Genomic DNA, 20432 nt, shown 5'->3' with positions numbered 1-20432 from the left:
CTAGAGGCACTGCTGCCCTTCCTGGAAAGTGTCCTGGGCCCCGCTGACAGGTTCCCCACCTCAGGTTGGTACAAACCAGCTCCCTCACTGTCGGGCTCTCTATCCCTGTCCTCCTCCTCAGCCTTGCTTTCTCGTCGTGCCTCCCCCCAAGCCCTTAAGCTGGTTTGGAGTGCACCCTTCTTTGCTCCTGGGGGACAATACACCCCCTCCCGCTGACAAAACTCCCTGAGTTGGGCCACAGTGTACGTTTCTAAATTCTCCAGTACAAACTCCATCTTGCCCACTCAGGTCAGAGGACAGTTATTTGCAGTAACTATGCAGGGGGGTACCTTATATAATACCTCCTCCCACCACCAGAGTAAATTTGGAAAAACAAAAACTCACAATTAGGAAGGCCGCTTTGAGAAAACTCCCGGTGTAGGCCTATGGACTACCCACAGTTATTGTTGAGTATACGTAGGCACAGCTCTATCCCACCACTGAACACCAATTATGTTGGAAATTCTCCACTCCCACACCTGAAGAAGTTGGTGGTAACGGGGTCTTTCCAGGACATACACAGTGGTAGCTTGGCTCGAGTGGTCAGGAATCAGGCACCGTGCTAAGCATACGACATACCCATACAATAACCATGCGTGCATCCGTTCCAAAAACGACTCTACACCGTAAAAATTATGAAAATATCTTTCTTTATCTTCTTTTTCTCTTAGTTGCTGATTAAATAAATAATAACACAATCACAATATACAAGGCTTTTTAAATAGTGCCGGTCAAATAAATACTGTCTTAATGATTCAATAAATAGGGGTGATCATAAATAATTAAGGCATAAATATAAGTGCAATACATACAGGCAATTAAATATTCTGAGGCAATTAATACTGCAAGCCAATAAATATTGTGCGACAATAAATACTGTGGAACAATAAATACAGTGAAGCAATAAATAGGTTAAATACAATAAATACAGTGCTCTCTATAAATAATTAAAAGCTGACAGTGACACTCATAGAATCAGATCACATTTAGATTTCTATGGGCTGATTTGGCCCAGTCACAGCTTGTGGTTAGATGGATGGCTTGAGGGTGTCTACTCCCTGGCTTGGACAAGGCTGAGGCCTAAACTGAGGTAGATCAAGGGGGGGAATTCTAGAGACCTGGCTCCCTCACTCTACACAACCCCTCTGAATTAGTCTCAGCTCACCCCTGGCACAATCAAGCTGGTTCCAGCACCTCTCTAGCCCCTAGGGTAGTCTCTCAGGATTCCACAGGGCCTTAGGCGCCCTCTTTTCCACTTACTGCCCTTTTTCTGAAGCTCCGACGCCGCTGGAGTCGTGTCGACACCGTGAGGCGGTTCCGGTTCGATGTCGGCGGCCTCGGCGCAATGTCAGTTCTTGACGATGCCGGTAGGCGGTTCCGGTTCGATGTCGGCGGCCTCGGCTCGATCTCGACCTCCGATTCGATGACGTCGGGCAGTCTTGGCTCGATGTCGACTTCGGGCGGCTCCGGTCCGATGGCGACCTCAGTTTCGATGACGTCGGCCGGCCTTGGCTCGATGTCGACTTCCGGCGGCTCCGGAGTGCGATCCCCACTCCCGACCTCCGGTGCTCCTCTCCTCAGGTTCCGGCGACTCCGGAGTGCGACCTCCACTCCCGACCTCCGGTGCTCCTCTCCTCAGGTTCCGGCGACTCCGGAGTGCGATCTCCACTCCCGACCTCCGGCACGCTTCACCTCGGTCTCCGGCGACTCCGGAGGGCGGACTTCACTCCCCCGTCGACGCCGCTCACTCGACCTCGGGTGACTTCCTCCTCGACCTCTGGTACTCTCTACGACCTCCGTCGGCACCCTCTCTCGACCTCTGGCGGCTCCGGGTACGACGTCTGCTTTTCCAGTCAGCGCCGCTTCTCCACCTCGGGCTCCGGGTCTCTAGGCTTCTCGACGTCGGACTCCAGGAAAACCAATAATCAGGTCAGGACTTTGCTGTTCTTTGCTTCTAAGGCCTGTTCCTGCTGTCCAGGTCCTTAAGATGGTTTTTCTTGCTTCTTCCCACACAGGGCTCCAGGCTGGGCTCAGTCAGTAGGGACTAGTATCAAGGGTGGGTTTATGGACCCCACTCCAGGCACAAGTTTCCACCCCTGCTGCCTCACTCCTTCCTCCTTCAGGTTTCTGCTGCTCTCTCTTCACCAGTCAGGTGCCAACTGCCAGCTCCAACTGCCAACTCTCTGTCTTAGCTTCCCAACATTCTAAACCGCCTCCAACTGTCACAGGGCTCCAGAATGTTGCAGAAGGTTCTAGTAGGTTCCAGTGGGTGCTGGTGATGTCACAGGTGGCCACCATTTTGTGCTCCAGGCCCTCAGACAGAAGTTCCAGGGGTAGCTAAAATGGCTCCCTGAATCTGCATCAATACTAAAAAGTCTGGTGGTTCCCAAAAAGGAAAAATACCAACAGGGCTTGAGGCAAAAGTGGGACAAAATAAATAATGATGAGGAGGGACCACCCAAAGGGCTGACAGGTCTAACACATGTGCCTAGAAAACAACTTCTTTTTATTTCAAAAAATTGTCTACCAGCAGATTAGAGGCGTTGCGATGGGGGCCTGTTTCTCCCCGAGCTATGCTTGTTTGCATATGGGACTTTGGGAGGAGCGGGTCCTCATGGCATCGTTTCAAGAGGTTGTTTGCAACCACATAATCCGTTGGTACAGGTACATTGACGATCTCTTGATCATTTGGAAGGGCCCGGAGATTGGGGCTCTCCAATTTATTGATGACATCAACAACAATGATTTGAATCTTGAATTTTCAGGTCAAATAAGTTGCAATAGTATTTGTTTCCTTGATGTTGAGCTATTTGTCCTTGATAACCACCTATACTCTAGACTCCATAGGAAAATGACTGCTGGAAACTCCCTTCTACATGCAACTAGTCATCACCCTGCACACCTGATTCACAGTATCCCCTTTGGGGAGATGCTGCGCATCAGAAGAATATGTACCACTGATTTGGATTGTTTCAAGGCACAATCAGAATGCCGAGAACGGTTCTTGAATCGGGGATATACCACGAAAATGATAGATACAGCTATATCCAAAGCCAATAATCAGGGCAGGACTAAGGCACTAACCAAAAAACCATCCAGTAATCAGATTATTGACCCTAATACCTCAGAATCACCCAGATTAATTCTGACATATAGTCAACAACAGCATACTATAAGAAGAATTGTAACTAGGAATTGGGCGTTGGTCAAAAGTGATCCAATTTTGGGGGACACCTTGTGTCGATCACCCAATTTGACCTTTAGAAAGGCACGCTCTATGAGGGATCAATTGGTCAGTAGCAGCCCTGAATTGGTAGATAACACAACGTGGTTATCCACTAGTAAAGGTTTCATAAAGTGTGCTAGTTGCAAGGCATGTAAACACGGGATTAACAAAACAGAGTACACCACACCATGGAGTGACAGGATGACCAAAATTGATAAAAAACTCACTTGCAAAACAGAATTTGTTATTTATGTACTGGAATGCCCATGTGGCTTATGCTACGTGGGCAGTACAAAACTGCAAGCACATAAAAGAATTCTGCAGCATATTCGAGCCATCAACCATGGGGACTCCAGTTATCCAGTAGCACGTCATTTTGATGAAACACATTCTAGGAGATCTAGTGAACTCAAATATTTTTTGATTGACTCAGTCCCTCCTCTAAGGAGAGGTGGTAATCGTGATTCTTTGTTAAGAAAACTTGAAACACGATATATAATCCAATTAGACAGTAAGATTCCAAATGGATTGAATTTTAGTGAGGATTTTTTTACTCACTTATGATATACTGATTTCTATCAACATTCAATCCTGTTGTCTATTGACCACTGAATCACTAGCGCTCCCTCTTTTCTCTGTTCCTTTTAACCTATGATAATATAAGATTTTCTTTTTTTACTTTCTTTACACATACAATTTTATGATTCATGTTATTTATAGCACAATTTTGCACTTATAGGTTACCCTACACCATTTAAAGATGACACCAGGTAGATTCTAGTTTTAATTTGCTACTAGTGTCTCGCTATGTGCAATAATCCATTATGGAAACCAATAATACAACAATGTAGCTTGTCTTCAATCATGTGTCAATAAGGTTATATATAGATGGTTCCTTTAAAACCACTATTATATGTATTAGGATTTTTTTATATAAAAATATGAGTGTTTATTTAAACCCTGTTTTTTAATCCTGTCTTTTAACCATATGTGAATTTTTTTATGAATATATTTATATATTTATTTATTTATTCATATCTCATTTGACGATGTATTGCGTTTTGATATTCAGACCATAACATTTGCACTTTTTTGCACTTAGCAGTATTTTGCACATGTAGTACTATGTTTATACTACAAAAAACTGTATTTTCAAAATAACAAACTTGTATTTATACAGTTATTAAGGGAATCACGATGCATTAGGCAAAGATGTTTTCTATGTCTATTACTATGACGCGGCAGAGTACGCCGTCCCTCCCAGTGTATTGTCTCTTTAAAAGGTGTAATGACAATCATGTGGTGTATCATGTGATCAAGGCTCTTGCGGAGCTGAAACGCGTAATGGCGGCGGTGCTGGGCACGAAATAAATCTTCATTCACAGAATTTGGGTTTGCCTCGTCTTTCCGGAAAAGCATACGGATTGTGGGCGAGTTGTGGTGATATGTATATATATATATATATATATCCAAGAAAGAAGTGACTCAAACAGATAGATACATCAGATAGATAGATAGATAGATAGATAGATAGATAGATAGATAGATAGATAGATAGATAGATAGATAGATAGATAGATAGATAGATAGATAGATAGATAGATAGATAGATAGATAGATAGATAGATAGATAGATAGATAGATAGATAGATAGATAGATAGATAGATAGATATGTATATAAAGAGAGAGAAATATAGAGATATATGTACTGTACTATCTTGCACCCAATAGGTTTGCTCAAAGTTGAATCTTTGTGCCTCCTGAGTAACATACCTCCTGATTGTCTGAAAGAGCTTTATGAAATATTGGTCTGTCCATTTAATTTTATGTAACAATCAGTTTTAGTATTCATTTATTATGTGTTTAATCTACTTTTATGGCCTATGTTGGCCGAATAAAGTTTCTTCTGAATTGACTGGAATTGACAAACAGCAGCAAAAGTGGAGGAAGTCTTGATGGCAGCAAAGTCAAAGTTAGGAAGCAAGTGAGCTTTTTTCCAAATGCCTCATACATGTACACAATTTTTAGCAGAGACGGACACAGCCATTGGCCTACGTATGTTACTTTCAACAAAGTTAGCCTATGGCTGTGTCCGTCATGGAGTTTACCGCCCGCTACGAGACAATTTCCTCTACGCCCGTCTGATTCCAATTGTCCTATCGGCGAGGTCAGGCACCCGCCATTTTAGAAGTTCAAAATAGTTTGTTTGTGACTGATAGGTGTGTCACCATCACTCGAAATGGGGGTAGTTTGTTTACATATTCAAACTTCGATGGACACTGATTTCTTTTTAAATAAACAGTTATATGTAGTAAGTTACTGTGATGAAATGCGATGGTTGTGCGGAGTTGTTTACACCTCCATTGACTGTATTTATGGAGGGAAAAAAAAGTTTAAAAAAAAGAAATGTATAAGTAATACATTTGAAATTTATTATTTACACATTTTTTATTTATTTTGGGCTATAAATGTCATTTGTGAAGAATAAAGGCCAAAAAGCAAATGTTTGATTAAAATATGTAGTAAAACCATATATATTTTCAGAACTACATGACTTTAGGATTAATTATCAAATATGTTGCTGTGGAAAATATGAACAATGCTCAGATGTTTTTCCAATACAGATAAATGAAGCCTAGGAGAGTGATGGGAAGACAGCGATAGGTGTACCGCCCATTTCCAGACCTTGCCACCATGGAAGAAAGGGATATAACCAAGCGGTTCAGATTGAGTAGGCAAAATATACTGGATTTATGTCATCAGTCAGAGCCAGATATTTAGCCTCACAACAGAAATCCCACATCTATTACATCAATTGTGCAGTGGTGTAAGGAAACTTTAAGGGACCCCCCCTGCAAAATACATGGTTGGGCCCCCCTCCAGAATCACTCATGATCTCTCTGGCTAAGGTACTGTTCTGAGGGGAGGCCCTGGTGCTCGGGACCCCCACACTGCAGGGGCTGCAGGGGCGTTAGTTACACCACTGCAATTTTCAAACTCATAGCAATACTTAATTTTGTGGCCACAGGATCCTTCCAATACACTGTGGCAGTATCTGGTGGAATATCACAACCAACTTTCAGTGGTGTGCTTAAAGAGATTATAAATGCAATGATGAGACACAACAGCTTCATCTGGGTTCCGCTGCAGCAGGATTTTGCCAATGTGAAGGGACACTTTTTTACAGTTTGGGTCGCCTACCAAATGGGGTTGGAGCAATTGATGGCACAAATATATTACCTTATTGTCACCACACGCCAGAGAACAGGTACCGGAATAGGAAATACTTCCATTCAATCAACGTGCAAGTTGTCTGCTTACCAGATTTGTACATCACAAGCCTCTGTGAGCATCATTTCCCGGCTTGGCCCATGATTCCTTTGTACTATGGAACAGCTCCATAACACTGCAAATGTCACAACTTGGACCTGAGAGGGCCTGGCTTGTTGGTCACTACAATCTTTCATAATATTGTTTGGGGAATTTCTAGTTGAATAATCTGAAATTGTGTTACATTTTTGGGTACTTTTTTTGTCTTCCATCTAGAATACTCAGCTTATCCCAACCCACCATGGTTGTTTGCACCACTGAGGAATTCAACAACACATGGGGAAGTCCACTTTAATGAGGCCCACAGAAGAACACCGCAGCCAGCGGAGCGGGCATTCAGGCTCCTAGAGGCCAGATTTGTCTGGCCAAAACTGGTGGAGCCCTCCTCTACTCACCCAATAAGGTGTGCCTAATCACCGTGGCCTGCTGCATGCACCACAACATTGCTCTGCGACAAAACATCCCTTACATCGCAGAGGATGGAAACCATGAAGAGCCACCAGGTGAGGATCCTGAAATGCCAAATAAAGATAATAGTGGTGAAGAGGAAGGAGCTGACTTACATCACGATGTCATTGATACATTTTTCTCATGAGTGTAAGCATATCTTTACATGTTATTACTTTCACCGTTACACCAACTATTGATGTGATGATGAGAGAAGTTTGTGGTGTTACTTTGTTAGGAAGGGCAAGTTCAGGGAAATTCAGGTGTAAGATGTTTGTTGATAAAACTTGTAACACATTGACTGCTGTGTTCAGTTACATTGTGTATCTGTGATTGTTTTGTGAAACTATGTCCTCCAAACGTTGATTTTTTAATGTGTCTATTATGTTATGTTTGATTGGTAATCTTTTTGTTTGGATCTGTCTTAGGTTCTTTCACCATGTCATCTTCATTTGGACATTTCAGAGTTGTGACATTTGAAGGTATATGGTGATGTTTCGAGGTACAAAGGGAACATGGGTTGATCCTGGGAAACACCGACTTTGGGTGTACAAATCGTGTACCAAGGCAACTTGCACTATGATTGAATGGAAGACTTGAAGATTACAATGGACGTGTTCTCTGTCGTGTGTTGGCACTAAGGCAAAATGTGTGCTACATTAGCTCAAACCACACGTGGTAGTGGAGCCAAATCATGCTAATGTTCCTTCAGATTGGCAAAATCCCATTTGTGTGTAAAGCGTATATAGCTGTTGATGTGTTTCATCACTGTAGGACATGCGTCTTGTGGCACACTACTGAAACTTGGTTGTGACATTCCAATAGATACTGGAACAGTGGATTGGAATAATCCTTTATCTACAAAATATAGTACTGCCTTGTTTGTGTCTATTGATGTGGGATTCCTTATGTGAGCCAGAAGATCTGGCTCAAGCTAATGACATGAATCAATGATAATTTGCCTATTCAATCTGATTGTTTTTGATATATCCCCTTCTTCCATGCTGGCAAGTCTGGAACTGGAAATGTGAAAACTGTCACTGAGTATTAGTGTCATGTATGGATTGTTATGTTAGTATAAATGTTGATGGACAATCATTGGTCAATAGTAATAGATGATTTTATTGTATATTTTTTGGGGAGTCATGGTTGGAAACTTGCGTAAAACATTACCTACTTGCAAATTATCTATGTTTACATAATCATTTGATTTTTGTCATTGTAAAGATATGATGGAAAGAAACAAATGCATTGATAAAGTTGAGATAAACAATACGTGTCTATGAGTTTTTGAGTTGTGAATTTATTGAACTAAACATGAAGAAATTAAACAGGGCGAACATAAAAAAGGAAATCAAAAAGTGAAGAAGTCAGTCGTGGTGAATGAAACCATAGTTGAAGAGTCAAAATTGTTTGAATTCCAATGTCTAAAATACGACTGCCTCCAGAAAGGTAAATTTGTCCAGAAATAGTCCAGAGTGAATGGCAGTCAAACACTGGAGGGAATTAGGGCCAGTGTTTCTTGCTGGTGGTGGTAGAGGTCTTGCCGTCCTCACCTCCTGATAATTTGGGTGGATGTCACCCCCTGCAGGGGATAAGGGATCCACAGTTGCAAGACCTGGGGTGGCTGCAGGTGGTTCTTCCTGTTATACCAAACAACAATGTCTCAATGTGGATTTCATTGTAAGGACCAGTATCGATGCCCTAAATTTGTCAGACTTATTGTTCCATTGTTCTCTCTGTTGCGCTCCGTTGTTCACCGCTGTATATACCACTTCATGTGTCACTTGCGCCGTCACAATTTTCACGAGCACTTGTGCACAGTATTCTGTTGGTTACATTGCCAGTAAATGTCACGCAGTGCTTCTTGTCCATATGATCTGTACATATGATGTAATATGTCCATCATGTGCTGAGTAATTTTGAATACATGTAACTCTACACCTTCCGTCTCCCTGTGTCTTTCCTATGTGGATTTACTCCTCCAACAAGTTCGCTATTTAATGGTTTGCTTTTGCACAACTGGTCCTTACAATGAAATCCACATTGAGACATTGTTGTTTGGTATAATGTACAGCCCCAGTCTCACTGTGGTTTATGGGCTACCTCCTGTGGTCTGATACTGCCTGGTTCTTCCTGTGGCAGGAACTCTCTTCCTGTGGTTGTAGCAGGTGTAGCTGGACCAGATGTTGTAGGACAACAGGAAGGGGTAGATGGTGCTGGAAAAGCCCTGCACATATGGGTGTCAATTTCCTGCAGCACCCCAGTCAGGGAGCCTATATTGGAATCATGAGCCTTCATCTAATAATTGAGCTCCCTCTGCAACTACTTAATCTTCCAGGGCTCGAGAAGTACCTGGCCCATCATGTGGAACCGATGGTAGACTCCCAAGACTTAGTTAATGGTGGTCTGTGTGAGAGTGACCCCAGTGGCCCACTATGTGGGCCCACAGAATCCCTCCCATAACCCCTAACTCTACTATCCTGTGCCCTTGGCACAGTGTGCACCATCCAACTGGTTCCTGGGTGAGCTGGGGATGGTGGTGCTGTGGTGTCAACATTAGCCAGTACTGCGGGGCACACGATCGATGGTACAGTGGCAGGAACACAGGAAGTGGAGGCTTTGGTTAGCTGAGGTGGTACAGCTGGGGTGGGAGGTGTCGGTATGGGCCTAGGAAGACTCACTGAAGCCGTCTGCCTTGACTGACCAGATGGACTAGGATCCTCATTGTTATCCAGATTACCAGGCGTGTTGTCCTCACGGAAGGCTTGATCCTGGGCTGGAGTGGAGGTCTCTTCAGTGGCAGATTCCTGGGCTTGTGCTCTGGCAGTTGTACCTATTGAGAGTATTTTTAAAAGTAAAAGTGCAGATTATACATCCATAGCTTTGGAGACAAACAATGTAAATACCTAGAAGATTAATTTTTGAGAGTATTATGATTATAGCTTTCAGTGATATTGAACATATTACCCTAATTTTTTGCAATTTCAAACAGTACAACTTTAAAGATGCAGATAATAAGATGTCCTGAAATGTTTATGAAGTGATTAGGAAGTATACCTAACATCTCCCAACCATTCAACCCAACACAGTGGAGAGGTGAAATGTGTACTTGACATTTCCAAGGCCTAGCTGACTTCAAAACAGACATTTATACAACTTGGATGGATGTTTGACATTGGTCATCATGTGAACAGTGCAGAATCAATTTATGCAATGTAATTTATGCAATTACCACTTATATAGCATTGTAATTTTCATACCTTACAATTATTGGGCCAACACAATTTGATTTGCGAAACACATGGCATCAATTCAATTGGTTGAGAAGAACAGGCCAACATTCAGAAAACAACACAAACCATTTTCAAAAGAGAGCATTGACTAGAGATCGATCACTACATGACACTTTACCATATTCGGAAATATGTTAGACAAGAAAGAATGAGCAAATGACATAGCAATATTCTTTTGACTAAACAGAAACAGGGCATTGTGGTTGTTGTAGTCATTTCAAAGACAACTTCCCAATACCTGCAAAATGGATACTGATATTTTGAGGTTTCTATGTTAGGAAACTATGTGCATAACACATTGGCAACAGCTGAGTCGAGAACAAACAGTCCTAAACAAGAAATGTATGCTTTTCCCACTGGGCGTACAAAGAGAAAGAGCGATAAAGGAGGGGGATCCTCCTTGTCGGAACTAGAGTCTTCACACACCCAGCAAGCTAGGTGTCATGCTTCATCATATGGACCTGCTCCTCATCGGGTCGGCGCTGCAATGCCCAACGGGTACCCAAAACGGGGCTCTTTAGTGGAGATCTTTAGTTCCTGCCGTTTGGTGCGTGGGTGTGAGGGCCCTAATGAACAGTGTAGATGTAGTGCAAGTGAGTGATGTTAAAAAAGGTTGGATAGTCCACAAAAACTCTTTATTAGATTGGTAATCCACCTTCTTAAAAACAAATTGAGTGGCTGTGCTCTGGCTCAATGGTCCAGTGGAGCTCATGTGAAGTGGTCGACATGTTTCATGCTTTGCGGTCAATACTGATCCATCACATTTCATCAGAACCTATTATATTCAATACTATCTACACGTGGTGGTGGTGGGCGAGAATGCTCCAACCTACCACACTCCTTGGATGCGAGCACGGGGTCCCGTCAATCCTAGTGGTAACCTATACATAGGGGATGACATAAAGAGACAGGATACAGTCACTAGAGAAAGCTGTCTAGTACACTGAATTAGGCGTTCCCTCAACCCCTCAACTCTGGTGTCCATTCCATGATCAATATTGGATCCTAGTGTGATCCCTGATAAAACAGACATACTAGATAGTTAGGTGAGTTTAAAATTCCCTCCCGAGGGAGCAAGTCCATATGATGAAGCATGACACCTAGCTTGCTGGGTGTATGAGGACTCTAGTTCCGACAAGGAGGATCCCCCTCCTCTATCCCTCTTTCTCTTTGTCCGTCCAGTGGGAACAGCATACCTTTCTTGTTTAGGACTGTTTAGGGCATGTATGCTGGACCCCTTATAAAGCCCTCGAGTCCCCCTATTTTGTTTGAGAGTCTAGAACAAACAGGACATTAAGGTTTAGTGAGACTTTGCATAGTGCAACTTACGAGACTCTACTTCACCAGGTATTCAGGTCAAGCCTTCCGGATATAGGATCTGCAAGTCATTCTCCTCCCAGGGATAAAATTGTATTGGGGGGCCTCGAAAAATCACCACCAGTCCTCTGGGCCTCCAGGTGTGCTTAGAGGCCAGGGAATGCAAACTCCCCAGCAGGTCATTCCACCTTTTTCTAATTTCCTCCTGTGCGCACAGGTTGTTACCTACAGCATTCACTCTGTCAACTATACTGGTCCACATTTGCCTTTTCTGGCTTGTAGTTGTGATTTGGACTTGGTGTTCAAACAATTGTGGCTCAACTCTGAAGATTTTATCCACAATGAATGACATTTCGACCTCAGTAAAATGGTGATTTTTGGGCCCTGGCATTGTGCAAAGAAATATGGTTAAATCAAATTAATAAACCATTAGAAAACAGATGAAAGAAGATAAAGGGGGCAAGAAACAGGGAAAAGCAACAAAATACCCTTACCTAACTGGCTAAGGTTCTGCTAGAAAATGTCATGGTGCAGTGGAATGGCAAAGGATCATGGTCTGAAATAAGTGTGTGTTATAGTGTGGTATGCAGCAGCTTCCTTTTGGACAATGGACATCAAGTGTGTTATACTAGCATCCATCCAATGGCCACAGTGAGTGCATTGTTGAGTGCGTATCACGATGCACTCCCTCTGTCAGGGAACCACCGCTAGAAGACCAGTAGCACAATTCTGAAATCTAAATCTGCGCAGCGGTAGCCCGCTGCCCTGACGGCAACAGAGCACTGTTCGCCAGCATTGGAGCCACCACCTCGGCAGCGGTGAGCCACGCCTGCAGCGGGAAACCCTCTGTCGACATGAACGGCGAGTCAGCCTGCATGCATCTAAATACAGCGGGTGAAAGATCATCAACTTGGCGGAGTACTTCAGACCGCCGCCACAGAGGTATGGCGGTAAGACTGTCAAGATCTAAATCAGGTCCTATGTTTAATGTCATCTGAGCATTGCATCAGCATCTTCCCTGGAGATCACTTGATCCTGTTGGGTAGGGGAGTCTGTGAACTTTCCCTCAGTTTATAGTTTCAGGTTAGTGTTTTTGGGTTAGAGTAGAGTTTTGAGGCAAAAAACGTTATCATCGCTATGGACTATACCTAAGTGTCCATGAAGTGCATGCATACTACTTACTGCCCAGATCATACATTTGATACTTATGGTTGTATCTGCTGACAGAGAGGTCAGACTGAGGAACACCGATGCACTGAAAATTCGCAGAGATACTCGGGAGGTTCAGATTTAATTAACACAATGCTTAATGGAGTTTCCAAGTCTTCGTTTGCTTGGTGCCATCAGAGCTTTGGTAAAAAGCTGGGGGCATTTTAATGTTCTTACTTCTCCCTTGTTTGGACATTAAGCGGAGAAACTTAGCAGCACCACCTACAATACAGGGAAGGATGGAGAGAGGGTGCCCCCAACTGCTGCTCTCGCCTACCGCTATCGACCTGACAGTGGTAGAAAACAGCAATGGCATCAGCTGTGTCTGAAGTGTGAATCCATAGATGTACACAGGTTGGCAGCATGGGTTTGACTTTGTTCCCGAGAAGGGATTGCTAGTATGCTGCATGCCTGAAGATCTTCAAACTATCATGTGTGTATATAATATACACACACACAGGAGCCTTTGGTCGACTCACTTAAGGAGTAAGACCAGCACACATCAAATATGACTTTTTAAAACCCATAAACAAGAATGCCCTTAGCAAGAGAGCTTTTTTTTAATTCATGGGATTTGCCCAGAAACTAAAATTCACATAAAAGACAACTACATTCAGAGCGAAGTTCAATGCTCGAAAATGTTGGGTTGTGGTGTTTCTTTAATGTTGACAGGGGGTTTCAGAACCTTTAACAAAGGCGGCCCAGTAACTCTCTGTCGTCTTCGGATTCTGCAAGGTTGAGGGGGTAAGAGAGTTGAACTAGACTTTAAATAACCCATCTGTCTCGCCATTCCACAAACCTATGGCAAGATTCCTGTGCAGTAAAATGGAATGCCGGCGCTTGCAGGGTAATCACCATTCCCAGCGCGGACTGGAGTTCACTTGGAGCAGGCACTCACAGGGTGAGTCATCTCATGGAAGTTCCTGGTGCTGCAGACTGAGCAGTAAAAGTAAAATAAAAATGAAAGGAATATGCAGAGTGGAGGCCCAGGCGGTACTGGAACCAAAAGACAAAAACTAAGCCTTGTTAACCAGTTTACAAAAGTATATAAATATGCAAATTGTCTTTAAAGACCTGTGAAAAACTCGGGCGTGCCGGAGATAGGACTCCAGACACTGCCCAGCTGAGCCCACAGCAGCGTGAGCTACAGCAGCCCGGGCTGAGACACACGATGGGGCAGGGGCTGGAGCCCTTTTAGCAGGGGCGTAACACAGGCCCCTGCAGCCCCCGCGGCACGAGGGCCCACAAGCTCCAGGGGGCCCCCTCAGCACAGCACTCTGGCTGCAGAGCTCCTGATTGAGCCCGGAGGGGGCCCCTCCACGTGCCTTGCAGGGAGGTCCCCTCGAGTTTCGTTACGCCAGTGCCGATTAGCCCTATGGGCATTGCGTGCCTGATGTAAGAAGTTGTGATGTATTATTTGGAAGCGTGCATTGGATGACACCATGTGGGTGAGTTCACTTACTAGTGTCCAATTTGTCTCCCCTAATGGTTCAGTCAAGTCTGCGTCCCAGTCAGCGCGTACCCGAGGGCGGGGCCGTCGAATCTTCCCTCATTGCACTGATGGAGGGAGTTACCAGCTCGGGTTACACACACATACCAAATACTCCCCTGGGCCCATAACATTCATACAGATAAGTTAGTAAAAACCCGCTGTCACCAATTTTTGAGATTTTACCTGTAATTTGATATCCACTTTTACCAAGTCTTACCAACTCGATTTTCCTGTCAATACATTTCCTATACTCAATGAATCAGGTTGCTGAGTTAGTTTAAGGTAGAAATTACATTTACTTTCCTTCGAAATGACCACAAAATCAAAAAGATTTAAAATCTTTATTTAATCAATAATTTTGTGAGACATAATCAATTACAGTCAACACCTTCTTCCTTCAAGATGAAAATAAAATTCAATAAAACTAGTCACAATAAAAGATCAATGATGTCAGTACCTGTAAAAGGGAGGAAAAGAGAGCAGGTACAAAGACAGGCTTCACAGAATTATATTTACCTCGGGTGATAGATGAACCCAACTCCTTGAAGATGGGCCAGATGAAGTCCACCGAGACAGGTAGCAGACTGAGGATCAGGACAGGTTCAGATCTGGGAAGGTGACCTCTTCTAAGTGCAACGTCAGGCAAGGAGGTGAGTTCATCACACCATACTAAAAGCAATATTTTCTCTTTGGACCATTGTTCTGTTTCCGCCCCTTTATTTACTTTCCCAAAGCTTTATTCCCACCCGCATTTTACGTTATGATCAATACATTTTGAAACATTTTTTTGTCCGGGTCAGTAGGTTGAGTTCTAAGGCGTCTCTGTCCAGTGTGGCCTTGGCTGTGTTTCAAGTTATGCCATCATGGTTTCCGGCAAGTTTCTGTGTGCCTGTGCGCTGGACAGGTGGGTAGGGATTTCAGTCACCCTCCGAGGCCAAAATATGAACTAATAATAAAGTCAGAAAGAGACACGTTAGAATGCTAAAATAAATGATTTCACTGTATACCACTTATCTCTACTCTATCCCCATTTACTTATTTTAATCTTTCGCATTAGTTTTTAGTAGAACTTATAAAGTTTAGTTTAAGCAACAGCATGTGCATTATAATGTGAGTTTCAAGCGGCCATATTAAAGCTACTGCGCAGCTGCAAAGTTTCCCCAAAGCATCGAAGGCGTCATACTACGTAGATGCAGTAGACGCATGCACAATGAAGTTCCCCCGTTTTTGGTGGCCATTTTAAGACACTCGGGTTACTTGTTAGTAATACACATAGGAAAGCTTCCCCAAGATACAGTATGTCGTGTATAATGCAATATTAATATTTACAAAACATATTGGTTATGTGGTTACATGTTATTTGAGAGGATTGCATACAAGCAAGTTTCTTAATACGAAACCTTGCTCCATCAATCCCCTCTCTGATGGCATTTAATGCCATCACTAATTTCTACTGAATCAGATGCTAACTTTAGCACATCTCGATTTCTTCTTCAACCCTTTCATTTCTTTCTTTTTCATTTTTGCATTGTAATCCTCTCATTCTTTTGTAAAAGTCTCCTTTTAATACTTCCTGTTGTATTTCTTCGAGTTTTCTTTTCTTACCCCTTTCATTTACTTCATATGTCTTTCTCGCTTGGCAGCATTTGTGCTAAAACATTATTGCTAATACTAATAGTGTTATTCCCATTATGAGCAGCATTATTTGACCTAAAATACCATTAACTATGTTGGAAAAGCAACTACCTAAGTTAGAAATGCTATTTGTCAACTTTTTCCATACACTTTCAACTTCCAGTGGTTTCAACTCTTTTTCCAATTTCGTAATATTTTTAATATATCTTCCAATTTCCACACTTTTATCAGGGATATACATGCAACAATGTTGCATTTTCAATAATTTACAGACTCCACCCTCTTTTGCTAATAATATGTCAAGAGCAAGTCGATTTTGTATAACCATAGATCTGACCACAACTAATTCAGTGTTAATCATCAAGAATCCTCCAGCAGGAGGAGCCTAGCGCGCAACCAAGATGGCCGCGTAGGTGCGAGGCTCCCGAGGACCTCCGCGACCTCCTGAATTAATCCTGGCGATATCCTGTCCTTGTTGAGGGGACTGTGTTGGGGAACCGGAGCTGAGGCGCCACCCGTTTTTTGGGCTCGAATCGGACCCCGGACGCCGGTGGGAGCATCGATCGAAGGTTGTGGCCTTCTCCTCGCCGGCCCCCCGGATTGGAGTAGTGGGGCGATCCGGGGACAAAGTGAATAACAGCGGCGAACGGGGCTGGGCGACTGGCGTACCCCGCACTTTCACTTTCGCTTTTGCGCCCTCCTAGCTCTCAAGCGGGGTCGGACTGCGGAGCGGGGTGTGGTGGTGTGGCCTTGTCCAGGAGCCCGGCTGACCCGCCGGCGGTGGGTTGACCCGCGGTTCGGTGGTCGCCCCTGCCCCCCCCCTGGCACCCGTGACTTGGTATAGCGGCCCGTTTGGGGTGCTTGGCACGACGGTGGAAGAGCCAGCATGTCCACCAAACAAGATGGCGACCGGGCGAAGGTGAAGACGACCCGCCGTGGCACGGCACACCAGGCCAACAGTATGGACCGCTACACGCTCCAGAAGGGTTCTCCGGAGACATCGCGTGCATCCCCGGTGGGCCCGACGGAGGCATCCGCTCATCCGGTGGATCTGACCCTCCGGGACGTCATGGGCGCCATCGCAGAGATGAAGGCCTCGGTGGACCAGCGTTTCGACACCTTAGCGCAAAAAATAGACTCGGTCCTGGTGGATGTGAGCCTTGTGAGGGCAGACTTGTCCAAAACAAACGACCGAGTCGACTCCCTGGCCCACACCACAACGAGCCTCACGACAGACGTGGTGGCCCTCCAGAAGGAGGTGCGCCGGCTTGGCCAGGCGAGCGCCCTGATGGACCGGCGACTGGAGGACTCCGAGGGTCGGGCCCGGAGGAATAATGTCCGTATTGTGGGGGTGCCGGAGGGACGAGAGGCGGAGGCGGCGGATCTTTTCGTGGAAGAGTTGATCCTGACCCATCTCCAGCCCCGGGGGCTGAGTAAGCTTTTTGCGGTGGAGCGCGCTCACCGGGTCCCCGGGGGCAGACCTAAGACTGGTGCCCCGCCGCGGCCTCTCATTGCCCGGATTTTTAATTTCCGGGACAGAGATGCTATCCTCCAGACCTCCAGACAACAGGGACCGGTCAAGCTTGACAACATGGAGGTACATTTCTACCCAGACTTTACCCCGGCGGTCCAGAAGCAGCGGCAGAGCTTTCTTGGTGTTAAACGTCGCCTAAGGGACCTGAACCTCAAGTACTCAATGCTCTTTCCAGCTAAGCTGAGGGTAGAGGTGGATGGTCGCACGCACTTCTTCGACCGGCCCGAGGCGGCTGGGGACTGGCTGGACACTCTGCCTGGAGATCGGGGCCGGGGGGGCGGGGGGGGGGCGCGGCTGGCGAGGAGGGCCCGCCGGAGCAGAATTGAGGGGTGACTGCATAGGCCGTGCTCTGGACGTTGTTCCTTCACCATTTATTGATTGCGTATTTTCCCCTCCTATGGAGGTCGTGCGGGGTCTGTTGGGGGCTTCCCTCCTCCTCTGGGGGACTAGTTAGTATTTTAGCTATGGGGCGACAGGCACACTGCACTTTGGGGGGGCTGTCTGGGCTCATGCAGGGGTGCAGGGAGGGGGGAGTTTTGTTGGGACCGGGGGGTGGGGGGGGTGTGTTGTTTGTTAGCACCGCAGGGCAAACCCGCTACTATGTTGTTGTTTTTAGGATGCTCGATGGGGGACGACCGATTGTTTCGACGTATGATGGGGGGTAGGGATTTGGCTGTGTTGTCATGGAATGTTAATGGCCTGGGGGATAGGATTAAGCGTGGTGTGGTCCTGCAGTACTTAAAACGTATTTCACCAGATGTTGTCTTCCTGCAGGAGACGCACCTTATAGGTAACTCCTTTCATGCAATGAACCGGCGGGGATATCGTTTGGCGGCCCATTCTGGCTTCACCTCGGGCTCGCGGGGGGTGGGTATTATGATCAAGAACTCGCTCCCGTTGGAGATTGATGAGGTGCGCCATGATGAGAGGGGACGTTACACGGTTCTGGTGGGAAGAATGGAGGGTAGAGTGTTTATCTTTATATCAGTGTACGTCCCGCCTGGGTTACAAGCCACCACATTTGCGGACCTGGGGCGCCTCCTTCTGGACCTTCCGAGTGGCCTGCTGGTGGTTGGAGGGGATTTTAATGCGGTAGCCTCTGGGTCTATGGATCGCCATCCCCCTAGGGACCTCCCCCGGGCACAGGCGTGGCTGCCCGGCCTTCTGGACACGCTGGGCCTGGTGGATTGCTGGCGATTAAAGCATCCTGCATTGCGACAGTACACCTTCCACTCGGGTGCCCATGGTAGCCTCTCGCGGCTTGATTACATCCTTGTCCCGGCGGCCCACGCAGGGAGGGTGGGGGAGGTGCGCCATCTGGCGCGGGGTATCTCAGACCACTCCCCATTGTTGTTGCATCTCGATGTCTTCCCGAGGGGGGATGGCAGGGTGGCCCCAATCAATGCATGGTATTTGCGCGACCCCACCATTCGTGCTGATTTGATCAAATCCCTACAGCGATATTTCGATGAGAATGTGGGGTCGGTCTCTTCGGCCATCTCCCTGTGGGAGGCTTTCAAGGTAGTCCTTAGAGGGGAGGCCCTCTCCTTTATCTCCCATGCCCGGCGGCGCGAGCGGGAGGAGGTGACCCGGGTAGAGGCCGAGATTGCAGAACTGGAGGGTGACCTGGGAAGCGGGGTAACAGACGACAAGTTGCATGTTCTACACCTAAAGCAGGCGGCCTATCGGGCCCTCGTCACGGAGGCGGCCAGGGGCCTCAGTAGAGAGCAGCAGGGGCGATTGTATGATGTGGGTGATAAGGCTGGCAAATTGATTGCGTGGTTGGATAAGAGGGAGAGAGCGAGCCGTGTGGTGCCTTTGATTGAGAGTGTTGATGGTGCGTGTGTCACTGAGCCGGAAGCCATTGTCTCCTGCTTCGCGGATTATTTCCGCGAAGTCTACTCCCCGGTTTCCCCCTGCTCGGAGGCAGACTCCCATGCCCTGCTTCGGGACATCGCACTGCCCTCCCTAACGGTGGAGGACAGGGATTCGCTGGACGCCCCTCCCACCTCGGACGAAATTGCCTTGGCTATTCGCTCGGTTGCATCCGGCAAGGCCATGGGCCCCAATGGTATTCCCATCGAGCTCTACAGGCTACGCCCGGATGTGTTGGCGCCCCACCTGCGCGCGATGTTCCTGGCGGCCCACTCGCGGGGTTCCCTCCCGCCGGACCAGCGTCTAGCCACAATTGTGGTGATCCACAAGGAGGGGAGGCCCTGTGAACGGGTCACATCCTATAGGCCGATTTCGCTTTTGAACGCGGAGCCCAAAATCCTCGCCAAGGTGTTGGCCAACAGGTTGGTTGGCGTGGTGGGCGATTTGGTCCACCAAGACCAATCTGGCTTTATACCGCACCGCAACACGGCGCTCAATCTGCGGCGCTTGCACGGGGTGCTCGCGCGTGTCCCATTTGTGCGGGAGCCGGCCATCTTGGCGTCCTTGGACGCCACCATGGCGTTTGATACGCTTGAATGGCCATACATCTGGGCGATGCTGGCAAAATTCGGGTTTGGCCCGGGTTTCATTAGCTGGGTCAAATTGCTATATTCGGGCCCATCGGCGCAGGTGGTAGTGAATGGGCGAGTCTCGGCCCCATTCGCGCTGGGGAGGGGTACGCGACAGGGCTGCCCCCTGTCGCCTCTCCTGTTTGCCCTGGCCCTGGAGCCCCTGGCGGAGTGGCTGCGGTGGCACCCTTCTATCCGTGGTCTCCGCTGGACCCCCGAGCATGAGGACCGTGTGTCCCTCTATGCTGACGATATCCTTCTGTATCTCGCCTCCCCGCGTAAATCACTGATCGTCCTGGTTGATGTTTTGCGTTCATTCGGTCGCAACTCAGGCCTGGTCATCAACTGGGCGAAATCCTGTGTATATGTGCTTTCCGGGGAGGCTCCGGCCCTACCACGGGA

General features: G+C 46.5%; 1 long non-coding RNA gene across 1 annotated transcript in view; it reads left to right on the top strand.

Annotated features, from left to right (window-relative positions):
* The window catches only part of LOC146783508 (uncharacterized), a 114505-nt gene extending 106359 nt beyond the window's left edge, over positions 1-8146 (top strand). Inside the window, exons 3-4 of the long non-coding RNA XR_014970532.1 lie at positions 6813-7099; positions 7472-8146. This is a non-coding gene — a long non-coding RNA (uncharacterized LOC146783508). The remainder of the gene's footprint in view (positions 1-6812; positions 7100-7471) is intronic.
* Positions 8147-20432: the final 12286 nt, after the last annotated feature.

This window comes from Triturus cristatus, chromosome 11, assembly GCF_964204655.1.
Source record: "Triturus cristatus chromosome 11, aTriCri1.1, whole genome shotgun sequence".
Taxonomy (NCBI): Eukaryota; Metazoa; Chordata; class Amphibia; order Caudata; family Salamandridae; genus Triturus; species Triturus cristatus.
The sequence above is the reverse complement of the archived record's forward strand: the minus strand, read 5'-3'. Positions and strand labels throughout refer to the sequence as shown.